The sequence below is a fragment of the Bactrocera tryoni genome, chromosome 4 (genome assembly GCF_016617805.1).
Source record: "Bactrocera tryoni isolate S06 chromosome 4, CSIRO_BtryS06_freeze2, whole genome shotgun sequence".
Classification (NCBI taxonomy): domain Eukaryota; kingdom Metazoa; phylum Arthropoda; class Insecta; order Diptera; family Tephritidae; genus Bactrocera; species Bactrocera tryoni.
This window is the reverse complement of record NC_052502.1, coordinates 26,074,810-26,087,157: the sequence shown is the minus strand read 5'-3', so window position 1 is coordinate 26,087,157 and position 12,348 is coordinate 26,074,810. Positions and strand designations below refer to the sequence as shown.

Sequence of the window (12,348 nt, the reverse complement as noted above, 5' to 3'; positions counted from 1 at the left end):
TAAATATTTTCTGCTTGGTGCTGCAGTTAACGGCAAATCCATGGCTACGGTACTGCGAGTATGACTTAACGGTGTTATTTGTCGTATAAACCTTTAGTGCTTAGTTGTAGTTTTATCTCAACAGGTATATATTTGTATTAGTAATTTTCGTTTTTTGTGATTTTCTGTTAAAATGTTGTGTAAAGTTCATTCTTGGATTTATTAGCAATAAATTAAAGCCATCCATTTTCCATATCAAGGCGCTCTAGCAGGCAGGAGTATTGCAGATAACTCACATTCATATTGTCGTGTTTGATAAAGGAGTAACATAATAAAAAAAATATTGCATTCACAAACTGTTGACTAAGGTACTCGGAGTAGTCGCGAAGTGTTCATATTTATTTTTTTTTGTTTTTGTTTTTTTTTCTTAAAGCTTATATAAATAGTATCTGAAAAGCAGCGTGTGGGTTAGAGGCGAGCAAGTAGTTATTATCATATAGTTCAAAATGCATTTTGTTTGTTCTTTGCGGCATTCGCATAACTTGTTTTAATCAACAAAAGAATAGTTTGCGCTAAGAGAGAGCGAGAGAGAGGGTGGATTAACGAGCATATAGGGGTACTAGTACAAAGAAAAGCGCAGAAAACTATAGTTTGTTTAGGTAGTCAGCAATATTTCACAGCCAAAACAGGGAAGATTGCGAGCAAAGCCATTCCAAATCATATACACTATTAGTACATCGTCACCTAAAATGCAAACCAACGTAACATCACTTTTCATAAGCTTACAGGCGAAGGAAAACGAAACAATAGAAATCACTCAAATTGAAACAAAATTTGAGTTTTGGTTATAAGCTGGTTATATATTGGTTATTATATCTGTCAGCCATTTTCGATTTTTTTTTGGTCTTACGTTGTTTTGCATTTTAGTTGACGATAAACATATATATGTACTAAATAATAATAGTTATAAAAACATATTTGTATTGAAAATCGTAAACAAAAACCAAATTGGTAGGGCATTGGTGAGGCAATACCTTAAAATAGGTGAGCTAATGAAATTCTTCAAACACAAAATATTTTTGATTTATATCAAATATACTAAACTTCTCTATAATTTTCCCAAATGATTTAAACTTTCCTTTTAGTGATGATATATTTTATTATCAACTGTGTTTCCTGCCCAATCTTCAATGCAGCACTTCATTCTGCATATCTGCAGAAACGCTTTTCGTTGGCGTCAACTATAACCGACAAATAGTTTATGATACATACAAGTGCAAAATCGATGCCACCCAGCTTAGGTTAGGTTTGATAGCTGAGTCAGATATTGCTCTTGGACTACTAGTGCAGTCCTTTTCGAAGCCATTAAAATATAATTTCTGTAATTCGAACTTATAAATAAGCAAAACGCCTTGTGGTCAATAAAAACTTTTTTATTTATTTAAATTCTATTCCACCAGTGCAGTGATAATCAAGAAGTAAGTACTGCGATCTTCTCACCTCGTCTGCTTACATGCAGCTTTTACAGCTGACGTTAGGTAACATTATCAACTTTACAGCATGGACGCAGGAAGGGCAATGGCCTGTTAGAGCTCTCACAACTAGCGAGAGACTAGTCTTACGTCTTGCTGTGTGTAAAAAGCTCAATACAGTTCTTGAGGTTGATTTTGGATCGAAATTTACGCAAACGTACTGAAATCTTTCCAAAAATGAGCACTTAAGTATATATACAACATACGCATTAATTTTTCGGCACCATAGCTCATTATTTAGGAGTTGCTACTATTTCTTCATGGTATAAGGGTTAAACCCAATAATTATAATAAAAGTAGAGTAAAAATGCTCAATTTTTAATTTTTAAAATATGAAAGATGCATTTGAGAGGCAGTAGAGGATCTCAACATCTCTTATGAATCGACTCAACACATTTTGGTTAATGTAAGGATTGGGTATGAAGCGCGTAAATGCTAAATTCGTACCAAAAGACCTGAAACTTTTGCCAAATAGACAACGAATGACAAAAGAGATGCTTTACATCGTAACAGAAAACCCACGTTCATCAAACGCATCATTACTGGTGACGACACTGTGTTTTTGGGATATGACATCGAAGCTGTTAAACAATCTAGAGAATGCGGCTCCAATGAGCAGCAACTGCAAAAAAAGCACTACTAAGTCGGTCAAAAGTCAAGATGGCGCTCACCGCTCTTTGATTAGCGTGGTGTGGTTCATCATTTTGTTCTGCAAGATTAAATGGTCATTATGGAATTATTCTTGACAATTTTGAAACGTCAAATTGCACTGCTTCATGGTAGGCAACCTGATTTGTTAACAGAAAATTCATGGTTTTTTCATCACGATAATGCGCCGTCAGATTCCAAGGTGATTCTGACTTACTTTTTGTCCAAATATGAAAGGGAAGTCATTGGACATACTGAAGATATGTGTAATGTGGTTTCAGTAAGGTTGTTAAGGTGGTCATGTATCACCAGATTTCGTTAGAAAAATTTGAAGAGATAAATATAACACCATCATTTATATTTAGTCACTCTTTTTCAATATTTTTCGTTTTTTGATATTTTTTCGGATGCGTTTCTACCTTTTGATCAGACTTCTCTTCTAAAATAATATATAAATTTTGTCGCCTTAGTTTTATTGCTTGAACTGACTTCGACACTATGCATTTCACTTCCATATTCAACTCAGAAGGTTATTTGAGAAGACCTTGTAGGGATTATATTTATGTTACAGCTAATTTTTAATTCGTTAATGTTCGGCAACGCAGCTATCGTAAACAAGTTTGATTTTTTCTAATTAATCTAATGGGTATTTAAATAATATGTTAAGATAAGATAAATAGATAAGGATTGCATCGCCACCTCAGGTATATTGTGCCTCTTATAAGTCACAATGACCCACCTAGTCCCAGCATATTGATAAATTCCCATGTACTGTTAGGGGCTAGTGAGGCGGTGTGATCCCTATTTTGCAAACAGGGACTTATCCTGCGTCTGCAGACTGCTATGCAGTCAATTAGCAGATATTGTGGAGTTTCAGGCTGCCTTTCGCACAACCGGCAAATATTATGTTATTTCGCCTAATAAATTTTATGCTGGCCATCTTCAAGCTTATCTGATAACTATCCTAGTTTAAGCTCTTAAACATATATACATTAACTTATACTTTATATCTTTAAAATAAAATAAAATAAAATATGCAAAAAATAAATATGTTTGCATAGAATAAATCAAAGTCAAAGTCCATGGAGAAATGATAGTAGAAATAAATGGCAATAAAGTGCACACAACATAAATATAATAATGCATACACACACGCAATAAGACGACAATATATATTTATATAAGAGTAGTATATCTATTTGTTAGACAACACCAACAGCAACAATATGACAACAACAAGAACAACAACACGTTGCAGCAATACTTGCAATATCTAACACACAGCAGTTAGAAAATCAGTTTAAATACGCAAACAGTCATACACATATACATATATGCCTAAATAGATAAATATGTATGTTTATAACACATATGCACATATGTATGTCCATATGTATGTATGTATGCATGTTTGCCGGCAGCTAACACAATAATTTGAATACAAAAATATTTATATATGCAAATTGAAAAGAATTGCAAGTATTCGTGCTTGTTGTTGTTGCTTGCTTAGCATAATGCAGTTACAGGATGCGAGCACTTCGCTGGCACATTTACTACAACAACAACACACGAGTAGTTAGATATACATATGTATTTCTATATTTGCTAAGTACGAGATGCACGAGCATTTCCATGACATATATTTCCATTAACAGTTACACACGACACGGACACAGACACATACACATACGTAAGTAAAACACACATGCACACATATGCATACACACAGCTTTTTTTACAGGACTAACATTTTCGCTTGGAATATTCAAATTGTTACTTTGCATCCTCGCGTAAATGGTTTCCGTTACATAGCAGCAGTACAACAACAAACTGTTGTTGTTGTTGCATTTGCTGATATGGCTGATGTTGCTGTCGTTGCTGCCACTACAGCTGTTGTTAGTGTTGCTACTATTATTGTTGTTGTTGTTGTAGTTGGTGTTATGACAGTTGTGACAGTTAACAGAGGTGATGTTGGCATTTACAGTTGAGTGAAAAATGTTAATTGCTTTCGAAAAACGCTTCACACCAAAAAACCATCCTCAGAAGAGAGAGATAGAGAGAGAGCAACAGAGAGCGGGAGCGAGTGTGAGTAAGACAGCGTCAAAGAGGCGGTTTAATGGGTAAGAGGGGTTTAGAGGGGCAGAGTGTGGTTAGAGGCTTTGGCGAGTGGGCTACATAGTTAGCTCAGCGGCACGCGCATAGATTAGTGAACACTTATGTATGTGTTGTTGTTGTTGTTTTTAGGTATGTTATGTTAATGCATTCACGCATTCACGCACTGTTGTTGCATTGGCTGGCAGCTTAGTAGCGCTAAAGTTAGTGGACTTGTTGAGTGGCAATTGATTAGACAAGTAGCTGCTTAGTTGATTGATTGATCACTTGCGCGCTTTACTAGTGTGCATGTTGTTGTCGTTTGTGTTATATTAATTTAGTTCATTTCAATTATGCTTGTTAGGCGGCGCATTAGCTGTTGTGCTCACTTTGTGGGTGATTCTGGTGTTTTTTTGAATGCATTTCATTTGAATTCGAGAATTATTTTATTATTTTTTTCATTTGCACTGTTGTAGGAACATTTTAGTCGCTGTCATCGAAAGTTACGAAAGGTTTTTTTTTGTTTTTTGGCTTGTGAATTTAAGTTTTTTATTTTTTATACCTTTTCGCCGTTCAAAGATTAAATAGATTTATGTGCGATTAAGTGCTTTTAACGCTGAAAATAAATCATTTTCGCATATCTTTTTAATATAAACCAAGTTTTATTTTATACTATTCTTGGAAATATTTTTATTTTTTTATTTCATGGTTGTAAACTATATATTGTGGAGTTTCATTATTGGTTCTGTAGCATTTTTGTCAACACAAATATCATTACTTTAGACATGCCAAATATAAAATTATTAGCAAAAATTTCAAAATGGTTGTGCAGACTTTGAAATTTTAGTATTTAGTACTCAACCATTAATATGGATATTTTTCCTAAAAATGTATTGGAAAAAATATATGACACTAAAGGGAGTATTCTTATCTAGACACAGAATTTCGAGTGCTCTTTGCCATATTTTTTAAGTAATTAACGCTAAAATATATCCAAAAATAATTATTTTCAAGTCATTATTTGTAACATATTTATTTCTAGTTAAAGAGTTCACAAAAAAAATTAAAACTTCGGCTGCACTAAAGCTATACTATCGTTCACAAATATACCAGTTTTTCATACAAAACATTGAATTGGACCGTTAACCTTGCAAGGCAGCTACGATTGTGGGCAAAATTTTTTTCAAAACTTTTAATTTAAGTTTGTGCGTAAACTCATTTGTCGAAATATGTTTTTTTCTAGGTTCGTATGACTGTCAGCGACATCTGTCGAATGTCGTGGCAATGATGAGTCAAAGCCGAAAAAACCACGTAAAATCAGGTCAAAGATCAAAGCCATGTTGACAGTTTACTTTGATTATTGCGTGGTGGTGCACTTCGAACACTTTCCGACCGAGTGGGATACGTCGTTTACGCGAAGATATTCGTAAAAAAAGGCCAGAATTATGGGTCGACAACTCTAAGTTTTTACACCACGATAATGCACCATCGCATACTGCATTGATTCCTCGTGAGTTTTTCGCAATATTTTCAACCAAAATCGTGCGACATCCATCATATTCTCCTGATTTTGATTCATGTGACTTCTGGTTATTCAGAAAGCTCGAACAACCGCTCCGGGTCTCCCTTTTGAGTCAATTGAAAGCATTGAATGTGAATCGCTACGTCCATTGAAGTCTATTCTGGGCATTAGCTTTAATAACTGTTTCGAGGATTGGAGAAAACATTGCCATAAATGTATTGGGGCCAAGGCGATGACATAGATTTTGAAGAAATTTTGCAAGCCAAAAAGACTATAGTTTGAGGTATTTTTTTTTTTCTTTTTTAGACGCTGTCACTTTGTCAATTTTTGGGTTTCCCTTTGATTTTGCGCCGTCGTAGATATTGTGTAAGTTAAAAACATTTAATTTTTTTCCAAAAATTTCACTGTTTATTCTTGAAATTTGTATAAATATGCCTTTAAAACTACAAAACAAGCGATATAGTGGCTTTTTTAGTTCCTAATAATTTAAAATTTTTAGGCTAATTATTTAAAATTAATACAAATGTCACTATCATATGAAGCAACAAAATTGCTGCTAAATAAAAATAAAGGTCGATTTTTCACAGTTTTTTTATTTTATTGAATTGTTTCAAAATATTGAAAAATAATAATTTTTTCGTTGTTCAATTGTTAGAGAAAATTCATACTTGAGAAGTAGTTTTGCGAGAAATGCGATAAAAATTTGAAGACATAACCGCTGAGTTGCCACGACAATAAAACAGTATTAACTCTGAAATAGTTCTGAATGGAAAAATTCTTTTAGGCAAATATTTTTGAATATCTGACAAGAATATTACCCCCCTGTAAGGGTTAAAATGATTAAATCTGGTTTTAATATATATGTATATATGGAGATAATTTTCATCAACAAAATAGAGAAGTCGATTATAAATGAAAACGTCTACGGCTTGTATATTTAAGTTTAAACAAACTTTACATATCGAGTACTGAAGGTGACATTAATTAGACTACAAATAGCCATGTAGAAGGCTTTCACCATAATTACTATGTGTTTTGAGTACTACAGGACAATCTGAGTGAAACTTATAACGAAAATAAGTAGAAAATTTAAAAGACTACCAAGCAATAAATAGTCGCCTAGGCCAGAAAGCCGGCAGATAATTAATTTTTGACCACAAAACAGAAAAGATAACCGGGTTTGTTAGTAACATTTTGAAATATTATTATTAAATAATTTTTTTCTATATTTTTGATATGGATTCGAAATTTTTTTGGTGTAATTAATGTATTGTTTTCTTTCTAGCAGAATAAGAATGAATGTTTGGTATTATAGCAACTTTTTTTTTATTCTTGTTACCATAAAAATTTGAATTTTAAAGTGTTTAACTTATTTTAATTCATTTAACTGCAATTAATTTAAATTTATATTGCATTAAATTTTTTTTTATTAATTTCATTTAATTGAAATTAATTTCAATTTATTTTGCATTAAATAACTGTTTTTAATTTTCAGAAAATTTTGCTTAAATCTGCTAAATTTATTTTTTATTTAATTTTGTTTGTCAATAACTTATTTTTGTCACAATTTTTGTACGATTTTTAGTTTACTTTAATATTTTTATTATAAACTTGGCACTGAATTAATTGCATACGCAAACCATGAACAAACACTTTTATGCAGACTGCGTATGTTGAACTTTAATGCAAATATTTTGTTTTCACCGAGCGTAAACCTGCAGTATTTACGCATAAAAAAATAAATTACTTCATTTTAATTACTTTTCCATTGCCATTAAAAGATACATGCCAATACACACATACACACACACGAACCAATTTATAAAGCGACAGCAATTTCCATGCATTAATTTCGCAACACTTAGTTACACTGATTTACTGCTGGCATTCATATTTCCATAATTCGAATTAATAAATTCGCAAATTACAATTTGTACACATTAATTTCGCTGCATTTTATTTGCGCACATTTAAAGGTCACTCATACGTCACGGCGAACCCATTAACAGAAGCGCGAAAGGAGACACCCGCTTGGCGTCTGGAGCGCACAGTGTAGCTCGAATTTCCATGGACACACACTTCTTTGTTTTGCCTTCATGTTGCACACAAATAGATTTCAGTTTACTGTTACAAGTTTGTTGCACTTGTCGCGCACTTTTCTGCATATGCACTTGGGTTGCCACTCACTTTGCACGCTGGCAGGTGTACTCGCACAGGCAGGCAGCGCGCCTAGCATACAGCATCGCGCGTCGCGTCTACACTGCCACTTGGCCAGCCAGTCGGGCAGCCTCTGGGCTGGCTCGCCATTGAACGCGTCGCCGCTAGCTGTGGCGCGTTCGGCGTCTGCTGCCGCACAACGCTTAACGCCTAACGGCGAATACTTTAATGCGTGCCTAATCGCTTGCCAATGCGCTGTGTTTTCACTTGAGCAACAAAAATTTTGCAAAATAGAATTTAAATACTTTAATGCCATATACTTTTCCACACTCTTGTAACCTTTCAACATGTGCCACAGAGAAATCACATGCCACGCCGTTGAGACATACATAAAAAATCTCAATGACTTTCGTTTTCATTGCTGCTGCCCGTTTAGGTCGTGTTTGTTTATCTTAAACGAATTCATTACGATTTCGTTGTTTGGTGATTTTATGTCGTTTTTCTCATTTCTTGTTTTTATTTTGTTGTTGTAGTGGATTTAATTTATTTTTGTAAAATATGCAAATAAATTTAATGGCTGGTGCGTACAAAAAATGGCTCCAATAAGCGCGTATCTGCCAACAGCCAACCGTCCAAAACACTTTTCACGCACACATGCAGGCGCAAATTGTTTCTACTCGGTCGCTGCTGCAGCAGCATCAGCAGTGGCGGTGGCAATGTCAGCAGCAGCAGCTGTTCTTTGCCTGATTTATTTTTGTTATTGTTGTCTTAAGTATTTTGCAGTTTCACTTTCTGCTATGTCTTTGGCTTACATTCGCGTAGGGTTGCCAAGGCGCTAATAAATATTTTTTAGGGTTGCCATAGCGCAAATATTTGCGGAAGCACTGGATTTTTTAATTTAATGATTTTTTGTAATAAGCAATTTTTTTAATAGAATTGAATAGAAAAATAAAATTGTTTTAACCCAATACTTTTTATAGCGTTGCCAAAGCGTTAAAAATATTTGATGGCACTCAGTTTTTAAATTAAATAATTTTTAGAGATTTATAAATTTTTAATAACATATGTGAAAACGCTGGATTTTTCAATTAAATAATTTTTGGAGATTTATAAATTTTTAATAAAAAATATGTGTGTTAGTTAACGCCGCCAAAAATAATCTAAAATTGCTGAATTTCGTAAGTAATTCATTCAAAATACGGACTGTATATTTCCAAGAAGTGGAAAGCGCTCAATTTTCAGAAGTCTCGCTATATTAAGGATCACCTAGTTGAGTGGATTGTGTCATTCTAGTGTAAAACCGCCTACACTATTATACTCAAGATTTAAAACTGTTTACAGCTGAGCCAAGTCAGTGACGGCACTTTCCTATTCAAAGTCAAGACAAAACTTTAAGTCGTACTAAACTATTTTTTTCAACCGGTTATCCCACTATGATCAAGGTAAAAACTTGATCCTTTACTTTGAAGTGTTCCGTTCTTTAAGTTTTTTATGGCATTTATTCTTTTTTACAATACAAAAGGTTAGTCTACAAATTCAAAATTAGTTTTGGTTATGTTTAGGGTATGTTTTAGGTATGACAGGTAATATCTTTGTACCAAATTTTCATTAAGAGAGCTATCGACAAATCGACTGAGACGGCGGAATTAACCAAACCGAAGGCTAACAACGTCGAGATCTTTATAAATATATAATATTAGGTTGTCAAATATCCCTTCCGTCGTTTTGTCTTTTGAATTTCGCGGCTAGGTATAAAGAGCTACAGAGCTCGTATCTGGCAATATTATACATCTTTGAAAGATCTTGACATAACCTACAAACGACGCTATGCATGATTAGTTTGGGTATTGCCTTCAACAGTTATAGACGTGTAAACATGGAGTTCACTAACGCCGAAACCTTCTGGACCAAATCAGCGTCTGCGATATGCTGCTGAAACGGAACGAACTCGACCCATTACTGTAGCGTATGGTGACTGGCGATGATAAAAGGATCACATACGATAATATCAAGCAAAACGGTCGTGGTCGAAGGCCGGCATTGACGGCCAGGAAGGTTTTGCTGTGTGTTTGGTGGGATTGGAAGGGAATCATCCACTTTGAGCTGCTCCCATATGGTCAGACGATTAATTCACCATCTACTGCGAACTACTGGACCGCTTGAAGCAGGCGATCGAACAGAAGCGTCCAGAATTGGCCAACAGGAAGGGTGTAGAGTTCCAATAGGACAACGCCAGACCATACACTTCGTTGATGACTCGTCAGAAGCTACGGGAGCTCGGATGGGAGGTTTTATCGTATCCACCATATAGCCCGGACATGGCGCCAAGTGATTATCATCTGTTCCTGTCCATGGCGAACGCCCTTGTTGATGTAAAGTTGAACTCAAAAGAGGCTTGTGAAAAGTGGCTGTCCGAGTTCTTTGCAAATAAGGAGGGGGGCTTCTACGAGGAGGGTATTATGAAGTTGCCGTCTAGATGGAAACAGATTATCTAACGAAACGGCGCTTATTTGCACTAAATCCGATCACTGTAACACTTTTTATAAAACATTGAATAAAGAGCAAAAAAGCAGAAGGGAGACATTTAACAACCTTATATTTACAGAAAAGTGTATTGTAACGACTTCAGAGGTTATGTATGTATATAGACTTGCAACTTAGCGTCATGCGTTTTTGTGAATAATTTGGAAGAGTCTTTTTATTTAATAAATAAATGAAGTAAAGATAGACTTTCTAAATTTAATGCACTCTGCTAATCGGTGATTTATTTTGAACAATTTTGTTTCCCAAGATCACGGATCCGATCTCTAGGAGGAATTTTCAGATAACTATCTAATGAGGAAGATTTTGCTGCTTCAAATAATTTCTTATCAAACTACAAATACAAGACACAAGTGCCAGTCAAAATTTAGATTTTTAGGTTTCTAAAAACCCAACGTCTTTTCTTGTGAACATATTTAAAGTTCAAAGTGGCTTAAAAATCACAATAATTATGAAAGATCGAATTCTTTATTATTACCTGCGAAATATGTATACATGAAACAGCGTTTTGAGTAATATGTTTTTAATATATTGGGAGCTGATTACAGTGAGTTAAAAGAATTCTTAAAACTATGCTCGTACAGTAAGCTAGAAAATTCTTAGAAGTATACTCCTATCTCCGAAACTTTTTGTCGGATCAAATTTAAATTTTCCCATATTACATTTGATATATTTGCAAAAAAACATCGATTTTTTTTTTTGAAATTCACAATTTGACATAACCCTTAACTAAAAATTATTTCAATAACAACACTTTTCCAGGAACAAAGTTCTCGAGATGATACCATCACATAAACAACAAAATATTTCCAAAAAATTTTGGTGAATTTCTTTACCACTCAAAATAATAATATAATAGAATATTAATGTATATTATTCCGCTTGAATTATTGTAAATGTAAAATTAAAAAAAAAAAATTATTCAAGAGCAGAAAAGTATGAACATTTTGAGAAATTCCATTTAACTATTTCAATGCAAGCGGCCACACTGCTGCTGCTAGCAATTGCCCCATAAAACATACTTGATTCGCTGCTTTCAAGGTCGTACGAGAGCCAAACAAACCAGTTGTCTCACTCGCGCAAATACACGCCAAGCGCATAACGAGCAGCAAGCGAAAGACATGAAGTGGTAACAACTTTGCGAAAGAGCGTAAGAGAGCGCGCTATGGAGAGCAGCAAAGTGAGCAGCATTCGGCACATGCATATTCAAACGCTCATTCATTTAAACAAACACTGATAAAGACCACACGGCGTATACGTAACATATTTTACTATTTCCAAAAATCGTGCATCCTTTCGGAGCCTCCTAATGGCAAGGCTGGGGCACATGAGCCGTGGTTGGGAGTGAGATTTGCACGCTTAGGTAGTGATTGTACATATGTATAATTCACATATGTCTCTATGTAGCAGCTGCACATCAGCTTGCTGTTTACCTGGACCAAATTCCTTCTCAGTGTTTTTTGTTTGTGTTGTATCAATTTGCAATTGCTGCCATTTATGTAGGTATAACAAATGCCGCTATTTTTCAATTTACTTCGTATGTATGTATTAGTGTTACAGTGCATTGTTGCCAAAACTTGAAGTGCTACAATTTTGTGCTACGCACTGCCAAATGTTCTCCTTAGAAATTTTGTTGTTGCACCTATGTACATTTTTTCGCCGTTTCGAGTTTACAGTTATCACTGGTTTTTGGAATTTGTGTGCCATTATAAAGGCGCTTTTTAGTGCGCAGTATTATTTTTTTGTTTTTGTAGAAAAATTTAGCATCGTTATTTCATTTTGTTAATGAGTTTTTCGTTCACTGTAATTGTTTACCTGAATGAGTTTTCACCTTCCTTTTGACTTCTTGTATATGCTACGTGTGGATGTTCGTATATT

At 34.5% G+C, this 12,348-nt stretch overlaps 1 protein-coding gene across 3 annotated transcripts in view; it reads right to left on the bottom strand.

Annotated features, from left to right (window-relative positions):
• The window catches only part of LOC120776057 (potassium voltage-gated channel protein Shaker), a 444,773-nt gene that overhangs the window by 261,020 nt on the left and 171,405 nt on the right, over positions 1-12,348 (bottom strand). The gene's annotated exons all lie outside the window — the stretch shown is intronic.